The sequence below is a fragment of the Pogona vitticeps genome, chromosome 10 (genome assembly GCF_051106095.1).
Source record: "Pogona vitticeps strain Pit_001003342236 chromosome 10, PviZW2.1, whole genome shotgun sequence".
In the NCBI taxonomy this organism is placed as follows: Eukaryota; Metazoa; Chordata; class Lepidosauria; order Squamata; family Agamidae; genus Pogona; species Pogona vitticeps.
This window is the reverse complement of record NC_135792.1, coordinates 1,183,745-1,204,645: the sequence shown is the minus strand read 5'-3', so window position 1 is coordinate 1,204,645 and position 20,901 is coordinate 1,183,745. Positions and strand designations below refer to the sequence as shown.

The 20,901-nt window shown below is 39.0% G+C and overlaps 1 protein-coding gene across 4 annotated transcripts in view; it reads left to right on the top strand.

The window, feature by feature from the left end:
- ANKRD11 (ankyrin repeat domain 11) overlaps positions 1–20,901 on the top strand; it is a 168,245-nt gene that overhangs the window by 10,899 nt on the left and 136,445 nt on the right. For 2 of the 4 annotated variants that reach the window (XM_072980650.2, XM_072980647.2), the window contains exon 2: positions 10,409–10,488. The exons of 1 other annotated variant lie outside the window; for it this stretch is intronic. The gene's annotated coding sequence lies outside the window, so the exon portion shown is untranslated. One more of the 4 variants, XM_078380501.1, reaches the window with a different exon arrangement.

Sequence of the window (20,901 nt, the reverse complement as noted above, 5' to 3'; positions counted from 1 at the left end):
TTCTAATAGATTTTTAAGCAGTGATCTGGAATGATTTGTCTCAGGTAGGTCTAGTCTGATTGGGATTAGGAGATGGATTTAGTCCCAGCTCAGCAGGAATCCTCTGTAGACAAATCATTCTCTTCTCATCTGTATAATTGTGATAAAATTTGGAGGCTTCTCAAGAGGAAATGTAAAAGTTTAGACCAGTTCTGAAGTTCTGGCTGGCTTCAGTGGCACTGTGGCTTTCTGTTAATAAGCAAAGTATTTTGATTTCAGACACTTTCATCAGTTGTCTCTTTACCCTGTTCAAATGTATTGGTCAGGAGGTTGAGTGCTTCTGTGTTTTAATCTGTCGTTTTCTTTCTACCCTGGGGTATGGGAAGAAGTGTTACCAAAGGTACTTCTGCAGTTGATTTTATACCCTTCTTTGTATTTAAATACATCCACTTTGTCCTATGAAGCACTCAAGCAGCAGTGATACCACAATACAGGTTTTGCTACAAAATTTGATGTATGGCCATTGATACCTTTTGTTGATGTTTAACTTTCTGTTGTTTATGCCAAAGTTGTGGTGATGTGCAATCAAGTGACTTAAAAGTAAAACAAACATTTTTATATGCTTTGCACTCTCTCATCTTGAACCAGCCATTTTGTGTTGACACAACTAAGCACTGCGTTCTGATCAACATTTTTGATAAAATTGTGTTAGCGTATTTAAATATTTGGTACTTATAGATCTTAGTGTGGGACATAACTGAGTATGTCCTTCCTGACCTTCCTTTGAAGAGAGCATCTGGGATTAGAGACTTAAATATCAACATTGGTACTGACACATACTGTTAAGACAGACAATAGTATTCTGTAAATAAGAACCCAATCGTAAGAGATTGGGTTCTGCTTGAATTTTTGCTTAATTCAGACACCTATTCTCCATATAGCTGGTTGGATAACAGACAAAAGTACTCTGTAAATAGGGACCTAATCTTAAGAGAGTTTCTCCTACTGATCAAGAAGTGTGTGAAAAGACAGGTGTGGGCTTTGCTCTGTTTAATCCTGATCTGCCCTGTCCATTCCTTAGTGCCCTTTACAAGGCACCTCTGAAATGTATTGGAGTGCAGGGAGTAAGTACTGTGCCTGGACTCTTGTCTTTGGCATTAATTGTCCTGCGAACTTGGGACCTTGGCCACTCTGGTACTGTACCACATGACCAGGCTCTTCAGAGTACAGTATTTATTTTTGTGTATCATAGTTGGTCTAGCAACCTTTTACATATACTGTATAAAAGGGAGTAAGTATACCGTTGCCATGTGAAGCCAAGCTGTCTCTTTACCAACTTACATCAGGGAGGTCTCTGTTTGCTTTGGGAAGGAGAGCATGGAATGGTTTTAAATGTATAGAGAACAAGATCATGTTCTGAACTGCAGTTTAAGCAAGGTAGAAAGTACTTTTGTTTCTATGTCTACAACAAAATCATTTGTCCTAGAAGTATTACAGAAGATGAACTGCCTTTTGAACCTAACCCCGACATAGACATTTTAAGAGTGTTGAAAGTCTGTGTGGGTAGGTTGTGTTCAACTTTGTATGAGTTATGTTCATTAGACGTTCTGTTACAATTTCCAGGCAACCAGGTGAGTATCCACTGTGCACCTAGGTGTATTTTAAGGCCAAGCCTACAAGGAACAGACCTTGGGAGAAACTTGATAGAGCATGGCTCAACATACCTTCTTTTTTCCAACTAAGGCTTCTTGTTTGTTAGAGTGGACTACAGAGCTATCACACTTCCTCCACAGCTTGTTCTCACTCTGTTTCATCACTCCCATTGTTTGTGTCAGTTCTGTGTTTTATCTTTAGATTGATGAAATGTTGTTGCAGACATCTCTGTCTCCTTGTAAGTGTAAGTTTCTAGCCTTGAAATATTTGTGACTGTGATTTTTGTTTGGCTGTTATAGCGTATGTTAGTTCACACCTGTGAGAGAGCGTTGGCCTAGAAATATTCTATAGATACAAAATTAACATTTCTGAGGAACTGAATACTTGAATAGTGAACATTTTATGTAGGAAACAATGTATCAGTGTTACTCAGATCAAGGCATGTTGAAAACTTGTACTGTATTAGTAGTTCACATTGCCCAGCTTATATATACTGTATTATCTTTATACTTATTTTAGTTAATGTGCATTCTGAATCTATATTTGAGAACAGTAACAACCTGTATGAGGGCTAGTAAGCAGAGGCTCATTCCAGAGAGGATGTTGGTAAGTGGATCTTCTGAACAGGGAGATCTTTCAAGCCATTTTGAAAGGGATTGCATTCTCTTTTTTAGTACATAAAGCTTCACTATGGATAGGAGCAGTAATGTATTAAGAAATTCTAGCTTCCACAGAAAACCTGGGGAGAGTGTTTTCTAAAACCATGTTTGTGTCCTTCTGCCTTCAGAAATGAGGTGGGGCTAATACAGTATGAGACAGGGCTAACTTGTGATTAGGTTCTGTTGTTGCTGCTTTCCTCTTTTCCTGCAGCTGGGCTCAGAGAAGAGTGTTTGATTTATCCAGTGGGGTTTTTTAATGTTTTTTTTTGGGGGGGGTGTGGATTTCTGATTTAATTAGTGCATTTGTCCCATGCTAGGTCTACTTCTAGTCTGTTTTAATCTTGTTTCTATTCTGCTTTTATTTATTTTGTATGAATTATAATTTTATAAATAGAATTTTTCTGGTTCACTATGCAGTTATTGAGATTTAGGAACAGGTTAAAAACAAACAAACAAGTGGACCACTGTGCATGTGTACATTTATCTGGTGTAGAGATGAGATGAGAAAAAATTATATTGGATAATAAGGCTATATAACATTGTACACATTTCTTGGTCTCATTGATAGAACTGTTATGTGATTATTTTTTCTGTGTTGAATACATGGCTTTTTAAAATGGCTATGACTCTCTAAGAAGGAACCATTCAAAGTGGAAAGGCTTGAACCATGAAGCCAACATCTTCCAGCCGCTAACAAAATTCAGAGCATTTCAATGTCTAATTCAGGGCCATATATTCTTGTATGAAACAAATTACAGGCACAGTCACTGGCTGTTGTCCACAGTGGCAGAAACTACAGCCTCAGACTGAATCAGATTATCAAAATGTTCATTACAAAGAGTGGTAGCAACACCTTGATTGTTTTGCATTTTTAGATTTATTTTATTGAACTGTAGCAATGTTTAAACTAACTTTTGAATAAACAGCTGTTGTAAATACTTCATGAAAATGATTGCTGTGATTAATCATTATTTTTCAGTTATTTTTGTCAGCATGCAACCTGTTTAATGAAGTGTCTTATCAGGAGCCATTCTGCAAACATTCCTGTATTTTGCATGTATTGTCATGGTGTATAATTTTCACTTAACTGTAGTTTGCTTTATATATTTCACCCCCTGGTTGTCATGGAAACTCAGTCCAGTGTGGCACTGGCTGCTAACAAGTGCTAGGTTGCACTGCCTTTTATAATAGAGCTAGTGTTAGTCATGCTGCAGTTTTTCAGCCATGGAATTTTGACTGTTTGGAGATGTGCTTCTTAGAATGGTGACATTAGTAGAGCTTTTTAGCATTTCAGAAATGTAAATATCAGATATTTTGCAAGTATTTCTTCTGTTTGTTTCAAATGTTGGGTGTTTCAGCTGTCCCTTGAAATTTTTGAAGTCAGGGTTTGATTCTTATTGATGTAATAGTATAGCTTCATTAGAGGTATTTTCTTCCTGTGACATAGAATTCTGGTACAATGTTTTCATGCTTGAAAATATAGGTAGCTGGTCACATCGACATGTATAAGAAGGGCATCTTTAGATGATTCATGCTCTGTTTAGGCCATTATTTTGCCCGTAAAAACTATCTTTTCATTCTCAGGAGAAAGTTAGGTCATCTTGGTGTTTATATATTGCTTCTAGAAGGAAATATTTGGGTTCATTGTCCTTGAATATTTTTTCCTAGTTCTCAGCTGGAAAAGAAACCTGTCAGACATGGAATATATTTAACCTTAGGGCTGCCAAATCTCAGTGTTCTTATGCAAAATAAATCAAATTGAAAACTGACAGAACTGATACTGTCTCCTGTTAGCACAGGCAGATAAATTGTTCTCTATCAATGAAAGCTTCAGAGAACCTATCAGGAGATGGATGGCTTTCTATTCTGAATGTACACATTTTCTTACTATGATGTAACATGGCATTGGTATAGTGGACATTAGGCTGTTAGCAGGCATCAGCCTTTTCTTGTGGGTCATTGTCTCAGCAAAGTAAAAGTATCCAGGAGCTTTGGGTGCCTCTCTGCTCTCAACATTTGGTGTCACGATTTAGTTCCTAAGAATGATGTATGGTTTTATGTAGTAGTATGCATGGATTCTTAAACACTGCTCTTATGTATTCAGGCCTGTCACCACAGCCACGTGAGCTGGAATTTAGGGGAATCTGAGGTTTCAAGGATTTTTTGTGAAGTTGCAGGCTGTGGAAATATGTCATCACGTGGCTTGTGGGCCTTACATTTCTTGCTGCTGGCACAAACTGTTTCCAGTGTTTTTTAGAAACCCTAAATATGGCTTAAGAAGAATTAAGAACTGGTTGTGCATTTTTTTCAAACATGTGCTCATTGTACACAGTACAGGAAATATATAAAGACAAACAGTAGTTCACGCCCTTCTAAGTATTTTATATCATTATACCTAGGTACCCTAATTTCATTTCAGATTATGCTGGGTGATAATGATTTGCCCCTTTGTGAATTCCTCTTCTCATACTGTACTGACTAAGCAGTTTTTCATAGTTTTTTTATATACAGTTTTTAATGATTAACAAAGGCAGTACCCTGTTTCCCTGAAAATAAGCCCTAGTATGATTTTTCAGGATGCTCGTAATATAAACCCTACCCCAAAAATAAGCCCCAGTTAAGTGAAACCCTGCCCTCCACCATTGTGCAGCAACCAGAAGATGACACAACTGTATTTGAATAAATGTTGATGGTTGTACATGAAAAAAAACACCCCCTGAAAATAAGCCCTACTGCATTTTTCGGAGTAGAAATTAATATAAGACCCTGTCTTATTTTCGGGGAAACACGGTATATAAGGTAAGAATTAAGAGGTATATGTTTATAGACCTTAACCAGCCAAAACAAAAGTAAGGAAAACCTATCTTTGTAAGAAAATATGAAACATTTGGTAAATTATGGTGTTTATGAATTACATGCTCAGATTTAATCAAAGTGTCATTGCCTGGATTACACAATAATATTGTACAGTGGTGCCCCGCATAGCGACGATAATCCGTTCCGGATAAATCGTCGCTATCCGGATTCGTCGCTGTACGTGGCAAAAAACCCCATAGGAACACATGGCTATACGGGGGCAGGGTGGGGGGGATCCAGATGCCTTTCTGGACTCCCAGGCTTGGAGCTGCGCCACGTCCGGTTTCCCAGCCATGCTCGGACTCCCGGGAGTCCGAGCATGGCTGGGAAACCGGGTGCGTCGCGGCTCCAAGCCCGGGAGTCCAGAAAGGCATGCGGACCCCCCCGCCGCCGCCGCCGCCGCTTGGAGCAGCGCTGAGCCCTCCCCCGTGGCTATTCCGAAGCACCCGCGGGGGCCTATGGGGAAAAATCGCAAAGTCATATCCAACATATCACATTGATTTCAGTGAATCTAACTACAGTGATGTCTGGAACCATCCCTTTATTCTCAGTGGCACTCATCCCCACTCCTGATTTCAGTGTCTGCATTTGAAATTTTGTCTCAAATTGGCCAGCAATTTAGAGAGTAGGCTCATATGAGTCATCATGGAAGGCTGAGCTTGGATGAATAATATGCCAAAATATCCTTCCTACATCTGGAAAAAAAAATAAGGGAAGCAGTTTGCAGTTTCATATATGACTTGGTTTTAGGCTTCTAGGTGAAATATGAGCAAAGACTCCCATTAGTGTATTCTATAAACCCAAAATAGTTATAGTTTTTTTCAGCAAATGTGGCTGGAAGAGTCAATAACATCTCAGCTGGGTGAACCTTGTAGTATCTTGCTTTCTGTCAGTGTTGTGCTAAGATAAATGGAGTGACATGAGGGTTTCAAGTTGCTAGGACATGTATTTTGCTTAAGTAAGAGAGCTTATCCGGTTAAGAAAAATAGATTTCAATGGAATTTTGTCTTAATAGCAGTCAAAGCATTGATTCTATTTAAGAAAGATTGTCACCAACCTGATTGAAAACAGAATTTTACTGCTAATATTAAGACCTAAATCCAGTGTTTGAATTTTGTACTAAAACCCTATACCCTTCTCTAGGACCAAAACACAGTATGGTTTTCAGCCCTTTGAAGCAGGTCTTGGAACCTGCTGCAGGGAGAGAGGAATGCTGCCGTACACTGGAATGGGCTCTGCCCATTCTGGCCACCCTTTGAGTTTGAACTGCAGTTTCCTTTCCAGATGTAGTTCAGCTGTGTCTTCTTGGATTTTCAGAAATTCAGCGTCTCACGCTTTGGAATGATGGTGCAAACTGCTCTGGCTATATATTGCTGCAAGTGACACTTGAGCTCAACATTCAAGTAAGGGCTTGGTAGTAGTCATGGTAAAGCGTAACAGTGGTTGCCATCTGTATACAATGATATAAACAAATTTAAGCTTTTTCACTTGCACTTTTGTCCGATTAGAGCAATTGGCTTTCAAGGCGAGACATTATGGTATCTTCTTCAGGGCTAGCTTCTCAGCATATAGCACCTAAGTTGCTTACATGCCAGTTGTGACTGTGGGAAGTCTTATGCACTTAATATGTCTGAAACCACATAATCTGGTTTCAGAAAAAAATGTAATGACCAATTAGATGTTTTTGTAATTGACCCATCTGACATCTACTGGAGATTGTGCTTCTGTTGACAGATAATGTTGCACTGGTTCTTCCCTCCACCCCCACGTTGCAGAACATACCTTACTAATGGTTGCTTCTGAACACAATCATGCACTGTCAAAATGCAGATGCAAGGAGATTAAGCCTTTGTGGTGTTTTGAGTTTAGAACCAAGTTGAAAATTCTCAGTTACCTATGGCAGACAACCTTCCAGATTTTCTGAGACTGCATGTGCCATCAGCCTTAGCCAGCACAGCCAAGGGGTAAAATACTGGGAGGTCCACTCTTCATGATATCTGGAAGGCCATAATTTACCCACGCTTCCTGTAGGCTGTCTGTCTAACTGGCTGCTGCAAGGACAACATGAAGTAATCCCTGGAAACCCCTCTTCTATGAAAGGCCAGATAGAAATAAACAATCAGGAATGAAGGACCCTTGCCTTTTCCTTCTTAAAGGTTCTGTAAAGTTTGCAAGCTTGTACAGTCTTGCTCATAAAAATAGGCCCCAATAACATGTATCATTTTACCTGCTTTGTTCTTTCTCTGTACCCTCCTTTCTGTTTAGAATTGCAAAAGATCCCTGTGGCAGCTAACAGAAATAGAAGTGTAACATTAGAAAGGCATTTTGCTTTGTCTTTTTTAAAGTGCTCTCCTGAAAACTAATCAGTCCTTTGCTTTTCATTTCAGCACTCCTTTCCATCTGTTCCTTATTTTACGCAGTGCCCTAGAAGTTTCTCTTATCACCTGATCACTTAATATGCCCTTTTTCCTAGATTCTCCTCTCTATTCCCCCCCCCCACATATGTCCCTGTGCTTCACAGTTGTGATGGTGACTTTCAGGGGCCACACATTATTTTCTAGGTAAGTGGTTCCCAGCCTTGGGTTGGACAAACTCCCAGAAGCTTTCACCACTAGCTGTGCTGGCCAGGAAGTCCAAGAACATCTGGGAAATTAAGGTTAGGAACCACTGGTCTAAGTGATAAGAGAGTCTTGATTGCAGCTGAAAATTTGGAGGTTTCTGTAGGCCATTATGTTTAAATGATTGCTGGGGCCTCTGTTATTACTAGTTCATCGATCAGAGCAGTAATGTTTTTGTTATTTCTTAGTTCCAGCATGCTTGGTAGTGCCATAAAGAGGTGTACGAAAGGAGACACATAATTTCCAAATCAAGACAAATCAGCTTACCCTCATGAAATAATAAACAGTTCATGTTTCTTTTTTGCTTAACATTTCAAATAATGTATGCATTTTACTTAAATTCTACCTCTGGAAACATTATATGGCTTAATTTTAGCAAATATTATAGCCTAATAAGCTGGGATACTACTAGTAGGGATTGCTCACCATCTGCTTCATCATTTCTAAACAAGTCAGAGGTTCTGTCCAAATGGAATATTCTGTTCTTGGCTTGGCCTCCTGCTGTCTCTATTGGTTTTTTATGCATTGTAGCACATGGGTTCATTTCCTGGTTCAACAATGGTTTTTACTGTTGCATTCACATTTGTGAAGTTAGTAGAACTCAGTAATGATTGAGAGGCATTGAGTTATCCAGGCATTGCTTAGGCATCCTTCAGTCTTGAAAGACTATGGTGTCGTGCTCTGTATGGAGGACTTGGAACAGCGTCTAGTGTGGCTGAAGAGGCCAATTCGAGAGTGGCAATCTCTTCCACATTGAAGACAAATCCAATCTGTCCCCTGTCCAGCTCCCTGGTTTTGCTGCTTTTGTGACTTCCTCTTTGCCTCGGCCTGCTGGACAAGGGTCTCTTCAAATTGGGAGAGGCCGTGAAGCACTGCCTGCCTCCAGGCTGCTATCTTTATTCATTTACTTATTTACTATATTATTTGTTTTCTTTTTTAAAAAGGGCTTCCAATGTGACTTACAATTTTAAAAGTTTAAAGCACCGTCTCAGAGAATTTCTTTAAAAATGCTATATTTAAACAGTGTGGAGTGGAATTAATTCACATTCAAAAGATACGCAGAACAAAGTAGTTTTACAAAGTAGTGGATTGTCAGTACTTCAGAGCTCTCTTCCATGGTTAAATTGAAAGTCTGGTTTGTAGGTGTGGTATAACCCTTGTGTCTTGACTGAGGTAATTTTATTTATGGAACCACAATTATACAAAGTGCACACTGAATCCCACAATGATGTTGAGATGCTAGTTAAGATTGTTGGATGCATGGTTGAGACTAATTTCCTAAATGTCATTCATTAGCATGTAGTTTCTCAAGCTTGGGGCCTTGGATGTTCTTGGACTGCATCTCCCAGAAGCACTGACCCCTTGGCTGTGCTAGGTAGGATTTCTGAAAATTGCAGTTCACAGAACACACATGTTTGTGAACTACTGGTGAATATCTGAAGTCTCTGGAGTCTTAGCATAACACTGGTTTTCAAAAGCACCACTTTCATGACGATAGTTCTGTGTGGCTCCTAAGTCTTACAGGACCAGTTCTACCTAGCTTTGGTGGTAGAAATAGATTGTGTTGGAGTTCCCCCTCCACTGGATTTCTCATATTTAATTTCCTTTGCATTTTTTTTGTTTTTCTAGTTGAAATAGTTGCATGTGTAGCTGATGAGAGCTGAAAGCATAAGACGTTTCCTTTTATAGGTTAGCGTTGGCTTCTTTGACTTAAAAACAGCTGGTTTTTCCGCAGTTATGAGTCACAACATGCTTGTTCTAGAATGCTAATAACAGTGACCAGATATTCTTATGCTATTGTTACCTTTACAGACTATGAGAATATTGTTTAAAAAGAGAGAGACTTTATTTTTATTTGGCAACATTAGTTTCTGCTAATGTTTACAAATTGCTGGTACAAGTAGCTCTGAGATGGTTGGCAGTTCTGTTGATCAGCACTATCTATGTTTCTGGAGCAGTATTGATTCTGCGTGTCTATTTGAATCTGAATGATAAATAAATGATTTGCATTTTGAAATGCTATTGTTTTCTTTTCATTCTATGTTACTGTTTTCATTCTGTGATTCTTTTTATTACTCTGTCTTGAATAATATTCATCTTTTTATTGTGGAAAGGAAGGATGGTTAGTAAACAAGTTATATAATTTTGTGAATCCCAAGTTATTTTGATCAGTAGCTTATTGTGAGTTAAATGGCTAAGGTTTCTTTTAAAAGGCCTTTAATGCCACAAAGCATGCCTTTCCTCTTCATTTTACTGTGGATTTCCAACAGGTTTTTGTCACATTTTGTTTACATCATTCCTTAGCTGTGCATGAATCTGAATCCTCAAGATAATTTGGGAGGGAGGGAAGGAGGAAGCATGGAGGAAGAATGCCTGGCCATGATGTGATGAATCTGTGGACAGGCACAGTTCCAGAAACATATTTTTAATGTAGTTTATTTATGAAATTACATTTGTGCCATCCCTTCAAAGTCTTTTATGTGTGTTTGAACCAGCCCTAATGATGAACTAATGTAGAATCAAAGCACCATGGAGATAGGTTTTATTATGTGTAATTCTAACATGCACTGAAGGCTATACTGTGAATATTTCATGTGAAGGCCGAATAGTGAGTATTTATGCAAACTAATTTTTGTCTTTCAGAATACAGAGTTTCTTTGGGGACACCTCTTTGTTGGATTTTATCTGTGTCCTGCTAACTGCTACTTTCAGCTATGGAATCGGTAAGTATTTTATTCCCTTTTTTCCAAGCACTTTCCACCAAATTTATAAAAAATAATGCAACAAAATTATTGTTATGAATTGTGTTTATGCTTCCTAATAGTAAATGTTGTAATACGTTTTGCTAGAATAGGTGAAATTGTCTTTGGAGAAACTATCTACAGCTTATGCCAAAATGATGCTCAAAATTAAAATGCAGTAACTTGATATTGTCTTCAGGTTTTTCCATTGTGGTTTCTGTTTCAGTTGCAATATGAGGCATAGTAACTTTGTCAACAAGGGGAATGTGGCTTTCTCATTCTCCTGTTGTTTGTCATAGATACTTGTGAACTCTCCTCCTCTATCCTTTGCCAAGAGAGAGCTTATGCATAACACGTGTATCTATTTGCTGTTGCTGTTCATCACAGGTCATCATCCAAGGGCCTAATTGCAAGGCAGGCTGGTTACATGTCTTTGTAGAGAATCCTGCAGACTGATTTTCTTAGCGCATCTAAATCACAGGATTTCACTCTGGGGTTAACTTGCATGTTATGAGTCTGATGGTGGAAATATGAAAGTTCTAGATTATAGAGATCTGTACCTGACTTGTTTTTGTCCAGGTCCATTGCCCGTTACCTGTGAAATTGCCACCTTCCGCAGAAACAATGGGGAATCATGCTTCAGAACATTTTTTAAAGGATGGATTTCAATATCACCTAAAAAAACAGTTTGGGGGTTTCATAGGACGGTGGTAGTCAGACACAAAAGTGGCATTTCATTTTTATGTTGTACTGCAAATGGTCATTTGGGTCCGTTCAGAGTGTAACCCTTTATTAAAAGGAGCCTCTCAGAGTCTGTATGATAGATAGCCTTTCAGTAAGAGGAAAACTGGATTGCTTGTTAACGAGATAGAGTTTTACTGGGTTTTTTACAGATGACGGGGAAGGGAAGACTAGGGTTCTGAAGAAAGTGAAACCCTATTCGCATCTCAGAAAGTTCACTCACCACTGATTATTGTGAGCTTGTGCACGCTTCAGGCTAGGCAGTAATTGTACCTTCTGTAACAGTGGTGGAGGCACCAAACCATTTTTAGTATGTCTACCGCATCTGAGACTTCTGTCCTTCATTTTCAGTTTGAAAGCACTAGCATTCTTTAATTCAAAGCTAAATAATATTTTATCTTAAGGACTTTTGTGGAGGCCTAGGTTTTTATTTCTGAGACCAAAAGAAAATGGTATTTTTTCAAGTTTCTGATTTCATCTGGAAGAGAAAACTAATATGTGCTTATTTGTTTTTTACACTGCTGACAGTATTCAGAGTTTGTCATGTGAACACCTGACTCACTGACTAAGACTGAGATGCATCTGCTGAGCTAGATATCTCTCAGTTAAAATAAAAAGCAGCAGCGGCAAAATTGGAGGTGTCTGGATGGAAAGGGTATTTCCCTTTGCTTGACAAGCCTAAGTCTCAAGCATGACATTACAAGGGCATTAGCAACAATAACATCCTTTGTCTTTTAACAGTTACCTTAGTGCATTCATGAATGAGGTCTTGCTAGTGAACCCTTTTTGTGAGTAATGGGATTGATGAGAGGGCAGGGCCTGCTTAGCAGGTTGCAAGGAAAGGCATTCTTATAGTAGATGTTGGTGTATCCCTCATTCTACAGGACCAGGGTGGTGTCCCTTTTTGGAGCACTGAGTGATTGATGCATTTATCTTTTATTTTGTGTGTATTGATTTTTATAGGCATTAAATCAAACATTGTATAAATGGGAAATCTCTGCAGCATGAAGCAGATAAGAGACTTTCAATTGGAGATGCTTATCACAATGAGAAAACTTCCGTTAGTGCCTTAACGTTTACCTATGGTTGTGACAGTCATGTGTTTCACAAAGAGACAGTAATGTAAATATTTACCTTTCCAAACATTGTGGCCTCAAGGTGAGCGAAACTAAACGTTTTATTTCATTTGGTATCCTTGGTCTCTAGGTTATGCAATGTGCTCTGTGAATTTTATTTGAGAATACTCCTGCTCCAAACATAAATTTAGATTTAGAATAAGCATCCTTCAGTCTTGAGAGACTGTGGTCACGTGCTCTGTGTGGAGGACTTGGGACAGCATCTAGTGTGGCTAAGAAGTCCAATTTGAGAGTGGCAATCCCTTCCACACTGAAGACAAATCCAATCTGTCCCCTGTTCCAGCTTGCTGATTTTGCTGGTTTTGGGACTGCCTCTTTGCTTCAGCCTGCTGGACAAGTGTCTCTTCAAAATGGGAAAGGCCATGATGCACTGCCTGCCTCCAGGCTGAGTGCTCAGATGTCAGGGTTTCCCACCTGTTGAGGTCCATTCCTAAAGCCTTCAGATCCCGCTTGCAGATCTCCTTGTATCGCAACTGTGGTCTCCATCTGAGGCGATTTCCCTGCACTAATTCTCCATACAGGAGATCTTTTGGAATCCGACCATCAGCCATTCTCACGAATGCCCATTCTTGGGCATGTCGTGAAACATAAATAAGATTCTTTTAATAACATTCACCTATAAATTACTGTTGATTGTACAATACGTCACAGCACATCCACATGATAAACATTACGTGTTTGCCCTTGACTTACATTTTACCCCTGGCTGTCAATTTGACACTCTTCATGCTACCGCTGTTTTAAACTGATGAACAAATAAATTGAAAGTTAGAGCTCTGTAGATAGGATTCTTTAATAACATGGCATTTTCCACAGAAGGACCTCGGCCCCTGACAGACTTAGAGAGTTGAGTGTATCTGCTGCTCAAAGATATGTCAGTGCCATTTGATCACACCTATCACCGTCTTGTGCACAAGTACATTCTCTCTCTTCTGTTACAGTGCAAAAACCATCTAGGTAAGAAAGCAGGTTGCAAGCTAGTGACTGGAACATAAATTTGTCCCATGGATGTTTTCTTTCCATTGCTGGTGATATGTCAGCTGCACCGCTTGCACCAAATGCCCCAGCTGGAGCTGCAGTATCACTCCACCTATCACTGACAAGTACTTTGTTTCCTAGAATGACAAGAGTGTGCCATTATGAGGACATGTTTTCAAATGATCTTGGACAGCTAATGGGTGTGTTTTCACAACTTGTTACAAAGACATTGGGTGTTCCCTGTACTGGCAATGTAAGTTCCTTGGATCACATGGGCTCTTTTGGCCTGTGTATTGGTGAATTTTAGCTCAATATTAGGAAGAGTGCTGGAACTGAAAGGGAACAATGAAGCCTCAGTAAACCTGGAGTTTTTGAAGGCTTATGGCAAGGGAAAGTAACAGTAATCCTCCAGGTATTGCTGGAATGCAACTCCCATGATCCCTCACCCTTGCCTTGCTGGCCAGGACTGCTGGGATTTGCAGTCCAACAACAAGAAAGGAGGCTTCATAGTTATCCCTTCTTGGTTTATGGTCTTCATTGATAGCCATTCATTTTCTGTTCTGTATTTGCATCTGAGCTATGGTATATGCTTCTGTTTAATAGTCTTCTATTTAGTTATAGTAAAAGTTGAATTTTGTCTATATTATTGGGAAGTAAATTAAAATGGAAAATAGTAAAGTTGAACTGTTTGAAGACTCTTACTTATTTTATTTATTTATTAGATTTATACCCCCCCCCATCTAGACCAAAGGTCTACTCTTACACCACTCTTAATAGGCATTCTTTCTGTAGATATCTGTTGTGCAAAAATATTTGCCTATACAGAGTTAGTAGGTTCCTGAGTTTCTTGTAGTTTCCTATTTTAATATCCCCCTTTTATTTCAGGATTTGGTGACTTTCAACAGCACAGAATTTTAGCTGACAGCTGGTATCATTCTCTCTGCTCTCAATGCTCAGTAGAGAAGCTGACAAGTCAAGGCTTCCTCTGAGCAGGAGTGAGAGCGAGATGGTGGTTTTGGCTCTAGTGTTTCACAGAGTTTCTAACGAACATGTAGGTGTAAGATTAAAAGGATGAATATGGTGTTGCTGCTGAACAGAATTGTTTTCTCAAGCTTGAATCTTTCCTTGTTCTGACCTCCCAAGAAGAATGCAATACTAAATCTGAGGTCCATAGTGGAAAGGCAATTTCAACACATGCTTCAAGAATTAGATTGTTTTCTGAAAAGCCACATGTTACAATAATGATAGAATTGCTTAGAGAAAAACGGGGCAAAATCATGGTATTCATTTAGTGCAGCCCTTTTCCATTAGTAACACTTCAGCTTGGGTGCACTGGCATTTAAATATTTACTGATCCTTGAATGGATAGGGAGGTCATATTGTTACTTGACAAGGAAAATATTTGTAAGGTCAGGATTCTGTCAGAGCCCTGAGCCAAGTTTTACCCAGCTTTTCTTGAATACATACTCAGATGCAGCTTGAGATAATAAAGGTGCCTGCTAACCCAAGCCACTGGTTTCAACAAAGAATCAACATTTTCAGTCTAATCACTGCTGTTTGCCTGTATAATCAGCACCCTTGAGTCCTACTGTTCAAAGTGCCTGTCTTGTAAATATGTGGAAATACCATAAATCAAATTTTCTTGAAGGAATATATAGTTGCAGCAGCCAGATCCCGTGAGAAGGCAAAGAAGGGAAGGCAAACATTTCTGGTGTTTAGCCTCTGCAGGATCAGGGCCTACTTTGTTGGTGGGCAGGGAGGGAAAACTATCAGGCTGATGAGAGAATTACACAAGTTTGTGGAGGGAACCAATCAAAATGCATCTAAATCTGCCTTAAAATACTGCTAAAAAACAATAGTAACTGAACCATGCTTTTCATTACCTTTACCCTACTCCAAAGTAATATCATTACCATTTATTACATTAGGCTTAAATCTAGCTGTTTTATTCCTATAGAAATGCAAATTAAAATAACACACAAGTAATAAGCTTCTTGTTAACTCATTACTTCCAAGTTTCTGTTTCCACCCTTAGCTTCTGCTTTTTACTGGTGGATCTCAGGCTTGTTGAGAAACAAACAAAACACCAGTAGTAGATGTTGCAGGCTTGGAGCTTCAATATATGTGCATGATTTGCTTTTTAATCATAGTGCTTGAAAGGTTTTCTCACTTAAAATAAATAGTATTGCTAAATTTCTTGTATAAGCATGCATAACTGATGCTTGTTATGAAACATTCCTAGTGGGTGGAGTCCCTTTCTAAGGTAATATTGATTGCTTAAAAGGAGGTTTATACAGATAGTGTGTAAATCACTGGAAATGGAAGCAATGTTTTTAATTTAAATATTGGAATATGTAGACGTATACATGAATTGAACAAAAGAAAAGATACATAGATTTATGCTTCATCTGAAAATGGCATGCTTGACTGTGGTATGTGATAGCCAATGTGCTGGTTGGTCACAATTACGTCCCCAACCATAATCTGAATGAAGGCATACTGTACAGTACTGCAGCTTTCTGAATCTAATTGGCATCTGAGATATTGTCTGAGAACCCCTCCAATACTGTTACCTCGAGTTCCCTGCAAGTAATATATAGGTAAAGGTAAAGGTTCCCCTTGACAATTTTTGTCCAGTCGTGTTCGACTCTAGGTGGTGGCGCTCATCCCCGTTTCCAAGCCAGCGTTTTGTCCGAAGACAATCTTCTGTGGTCACATGGCCAGTGTGACTTAGACACGGAACGGTGTTACCTTCCCACTGAGGTGGTCCCTATTGATCTACTTGCATTTGCATGCTTTCGAACCGCTAGGTTGGCGGGAGCTGGGACAAGCGATGGGAGCTCACTCCCGTCGCGTGGATTCAATCTTACGACTGCTTGGTCTTCTGACCCTGCAGCACAGGCTTCTGCGGTATAACCCGCAGCACCACCACGTCCCCTGCAAGTAATATACAAACACCAATAAATCTAATTCATTATTCTGTAATATGCTGCTGCTTGTAAGGTTGTGCATCATTATGTGTTTCCATACACACTAAGTCTACAAACTGCCACTGTCCTGAGCAACCCAGAGTTTAAAAGTATGTCAGGCCTAGGTGTGGCTGACTGTTTCACTTCTTCATGAATTGTTGTGGCACATGTGACCATAGAGCAACAGCTGAGTCTTAGGAAGGGATCTGGTTGTTTACTTGTATTCTCCTGCTACCATCACTGCTGCCTTGCACTCTTGTCACAGTGGGACACATACAGCCCATCTGTTCTTTTTAAAATTCCCCTTTAGCTGTATGTTTGCCTTTGGAATCAATGTGCTGTCTCAACTAGACTGCTCCTGCAGAGAACCAGCTATAATATGGGTTGATGTTCCTGCTCTTTCTTCTAGCTGTCCTGTGCATGTTCAGTTAAATTTTTTTGAAGGAGTTATTTTGTTTTTAAGACACTAGGTGCAAGTTGAGTAGCCTATGATAATTTTTGAATTATCTAAAGTTGTGGATATGGATAAGGAGTGGGTAGGAGGGACATGAGAATATATATATATTCTTTCTCACTGCTATCTTACATTTATTTGCTAAAAAAGGGGCCTTAGTTTTCAGTAGGACTCACTACCTAACAAATGTGTTCTTGATTGTAGCTTTAGTCTTTTGACTCAGAAATATGTTTTTCTTTGTCATTTGAACTCCAAATCTTGCAACGCCAAGATGATATTACATTAGAAATATGAATTCTGCAAGAACTGCCTTTGTAAATTTGCTTACAGAAAGCCAGATGAAGTTTTAATTTACTCTGTCACTTCAGTCCCTACTACATGCATGTGCTGAGTTAAATGAGAAACAGTATATTCTCTTTCATGCATTGTATGTATAAATAAATCTTTGAGAAATTTGTTATGTATTAAAGGGCAAGTGTAGTACTGCTAGCTCTAGATTTCTTTCAATAGTCAGTGTTATGAATGCTTATGCTTCTGATATCTAGAGAAGAGCTAAATTTGTTAAAGAAATGGATTTTTTAAAAAAAATCTAAATATGGCCTCTTGCACACTGTGGTAGACTCATCTCTTGCACTTTGTCTTTGTGAGGATGAACGGGGTAAGCCTCGTGTACTGTGCTATCCAAGCTGAGCACCACAGAGGGTGACTTGATTAAAATCATATGTGACAAGTTAACATTTTAATGACTAATGCTGCTATGGATCTTGGGAGTGGATGAGCTAATTTTAGTTCCTCTATCCAGAGGCAGAGCTAGGAAGTGGAAGAGTCATTTGGGGCCACACTATTCCCAATTCTGAATGCCTGAGCAGAGTTGTGACCCCACCCCTTCATCTTTTTTGTTTTTTGTTTGTTTGTTTTCTAATGACAAAATAATGGAAAAGACATTTCTCTGTTCTGGATGTCACTGAAATTCAGCTTAGAAAGGGTGCTGGGAAGATGTATATTGTATCTGTGTAGCAAATTATTTAAATAACAACTACAGCACCCCTTCTGTTTTCGGAGAAGGTTTTGTGGAAATCAGTCTGAACACTCAGTCTCTCAAAATGGATTCAGTTCTCTATCAAACAGATATGACTAGTGCCAGAAGATTTGGGGCTGCAGGTTAGAAATCTGCAAATGGATGATTAGGGAGAAGAGTTTGTGTAAACAAAGCGAGGTTAAAGAAGCAGTGCTTATTTTTTCTTGAGATTTAAAAACACTCCCACAAATATTTTTAAATATTTTAAAAATAAAAGTGAGTGTAAATTAGTAAGTATGTACATACAGTATGTGTATTTGGCAGGGGTAGGGCGCATACTAGAGGGAGAGAATACAAAATTATTCTCTTGATCATTGGCTGTAGTTTTGAGGATAACTTTTTGCCACCCAGAAAATCACCGAAACTAGTGTTCAGTGGAAGTATCTCGCAGGCATCAGCTTCTCCGGAGTAAGCTGATGATACCCTTGATTCTGTTATTTACAAGCAGAGTGGTGGTCACAGTGGGAGTACTCCAACTGCAAATTTATTTGTCTGTAGAAAATATTTTGGGATTGCCCGTGATGGGCACAGGATGGCTTTCTTTTTCAAATCCAAGATGTAGTAAAACAGTTGATGTACTGGTTGAAATTATAGCTGCCAAAAATGCTTAGGTCACCTGATTTCTCTCAGGGTTCCTTAAGCCTCTGGATTGCATCAGATATGTTTATGTTTCTTATTATTTCTACAGGACACTCAGTCAGAAGAGTATTAGAGAAGTTGTCATTTTTGTCCTGTGTGATGCAATGCCCTTTGGAAAGAATATCATAATCCTTAAATGCTCTTGTTTATATGCTTATTTAATATAGAACAAAACTGATGTAAGAACAATTCTGTCCATTGCTCTCCAATACAAAAAATTGTGTAATTGAAAGGCTCTCAGAATCTTTCCAGAACTATTTCTTATGTCCTTTGCCCTCTCTGTGAACTGTTAACCTTAACTATAATAACTAGTTGAAATGGTGCTCCAAAGTCACTTGGAGAATCAAGAATGAATAACAAGTCCCTGAGCTCTCTCCTCTTCTCCCGCACATGTTCTTCACTGGGATTCCCTGTTCATTGTTTCCTATGATGTCAGAATAAGTTGATATTGACCCTCCAAATTGGAATGGAACACAATAGTTTAAAGTGGCTTTGGATCACTTCACCTATTGCTGACATAGTAACTGGGATGAAGAGTATCCACTGTGCTCTAGCACCATTTCTATACTGCCTTTTTTTTTTAGCATAGTGCTCTCTGTAAAGTGTTGAGCAACAGCTCCCTGGCCAGCATGGCCACCAGAGGGGAGACCTCTTCTCATCTGCTGGCAGCTGGGTTGAACTTGATCTTGGGTGGTTAAAGTAACACCATAATTGTTCAAAGTTCTTTAATAATTCTGCTTATTCTCCAGCCGTGCTCAGTGTATAACCACAGTCTTGCAACAAATAGACTTCCTCTTTCTGTTCTACCAGCAGAATAAAATCCATTTGTTGTACTTAGTGGTCGTTTTTTTTTTTTAAACCTCATTCCTGTAGTCTTGCCAATATCCTGTATTTGTTTTTCACAGGAAAGCTTTTAACTTTTCCTTAATGCTAACTGAGTTGTAATACCTTCTGCTTGTTGTAATGTTTTTAGTTGTAACATAGGACGAATAATGTTAAGAAACTTGTAACAACTTTGTTTTAGTGGAAATGTTATTTTTCTCTAACTTTTTCTGAATTCAGTAAGAGATTCTGTTGTTGCACTTTATATATTGTGTAGCGTTAAGGAAGGCTGCATCCAGAATATGATACTGCAGTGACTGCATACTATGGAAGATGATCAGCAAAAAAAGAAAAGGTTGTACAGTACTTGTTATCCTCTTTCTATGAAGAACCTCAGAAAGCTTCCATAACACCCCACAATTTGCTGGAATGCAGTTTGGAACTTACCAGTGTTTAAACTGTTACGATGTGTTATGTTGGTTTTTCCCCCTGCTCCAGTTTAGAACGAGTAAACTACTCAAACTAAACTGCACTTCGGACTCTTATGGTTTTTATTTTGATAACCTTCAAAGCTTGTGTTTTCTCACGAAACATTGGCGGAGGAGAGTGCTTGAGTATTTGAGTATTTAGTATTTAAACAATAAGTATTAAAGGCCTTCGTGTAGTTCAGTCCTACATAAAATGCCTCTGTCCATCCTCACAACAGTTCAATGAAGGACATTTGGCTATGATAGAGAGATTGGACCTAAATCACTTCAGGGGTTTTGTGGACGGGTCCTTATGAAAAGGAAGGTCTTTGCTTGACAGAGTGAAGGACAAGAGGAGGTGGCCAACCTGGCTTCTCAGAGCAGTGCATTCCAAAGCCTGGAAGACTCTATCATGTCCTCACTGTGGGAAGGTGGTGGAACCAAGAGAAAGATCTCCCAGGAAGATCTTAAAATCTGATTTGGCTCACATAGGGTGATACAATCCTTCAAATAACCCAGAACCAAGCTATAAAGGGCTTTATAGGTAATCATTTGCAATGATATTTACAACTGAGATACTGTGTGAGAAAGAAGTACTCAATTCGCTTGACTGAAAGAGAACATCCTTTCAGGTTCTTCCTCCTTCAATTTGTTTCCATTCAAGCTGGACAATTTAACAAGTTGTACCTTTAAGAACTTTTGCTGGTGATTGCCTTTCCCGCCTATCCCCTTTTGTGTGTGTGTGTATTCTGTGTTTTAGATTGTAAGCCTGCAGGCAGGGGCTCCCTTCTTAGTTGCTGATCTTATGTAAGCTGCTCTAGGAGCAAGGCAAAAATGCTTCAAATAAATAAATAGGACTGACTTGGTTTGAGCATGTATATCGGAAATCAGGAGTTTAAAAAAGTGATTATTGAATTATGGTTTACATTGAGTACAGTTTTTATAATATGTTGAAGTCTCTGTTTTTTTTTTAACTGAAAATTCTAGAGCTGCATAGACTTCATCTATGCCAAAACAAGTTGGAAATAGCTTTGAGGCATTTGGAGGGGGTGGGTGGGTGAGAGGAAGGATGAGGCCTCACAGTATGTTTGTATGCCTGCAGTTTAAAGGG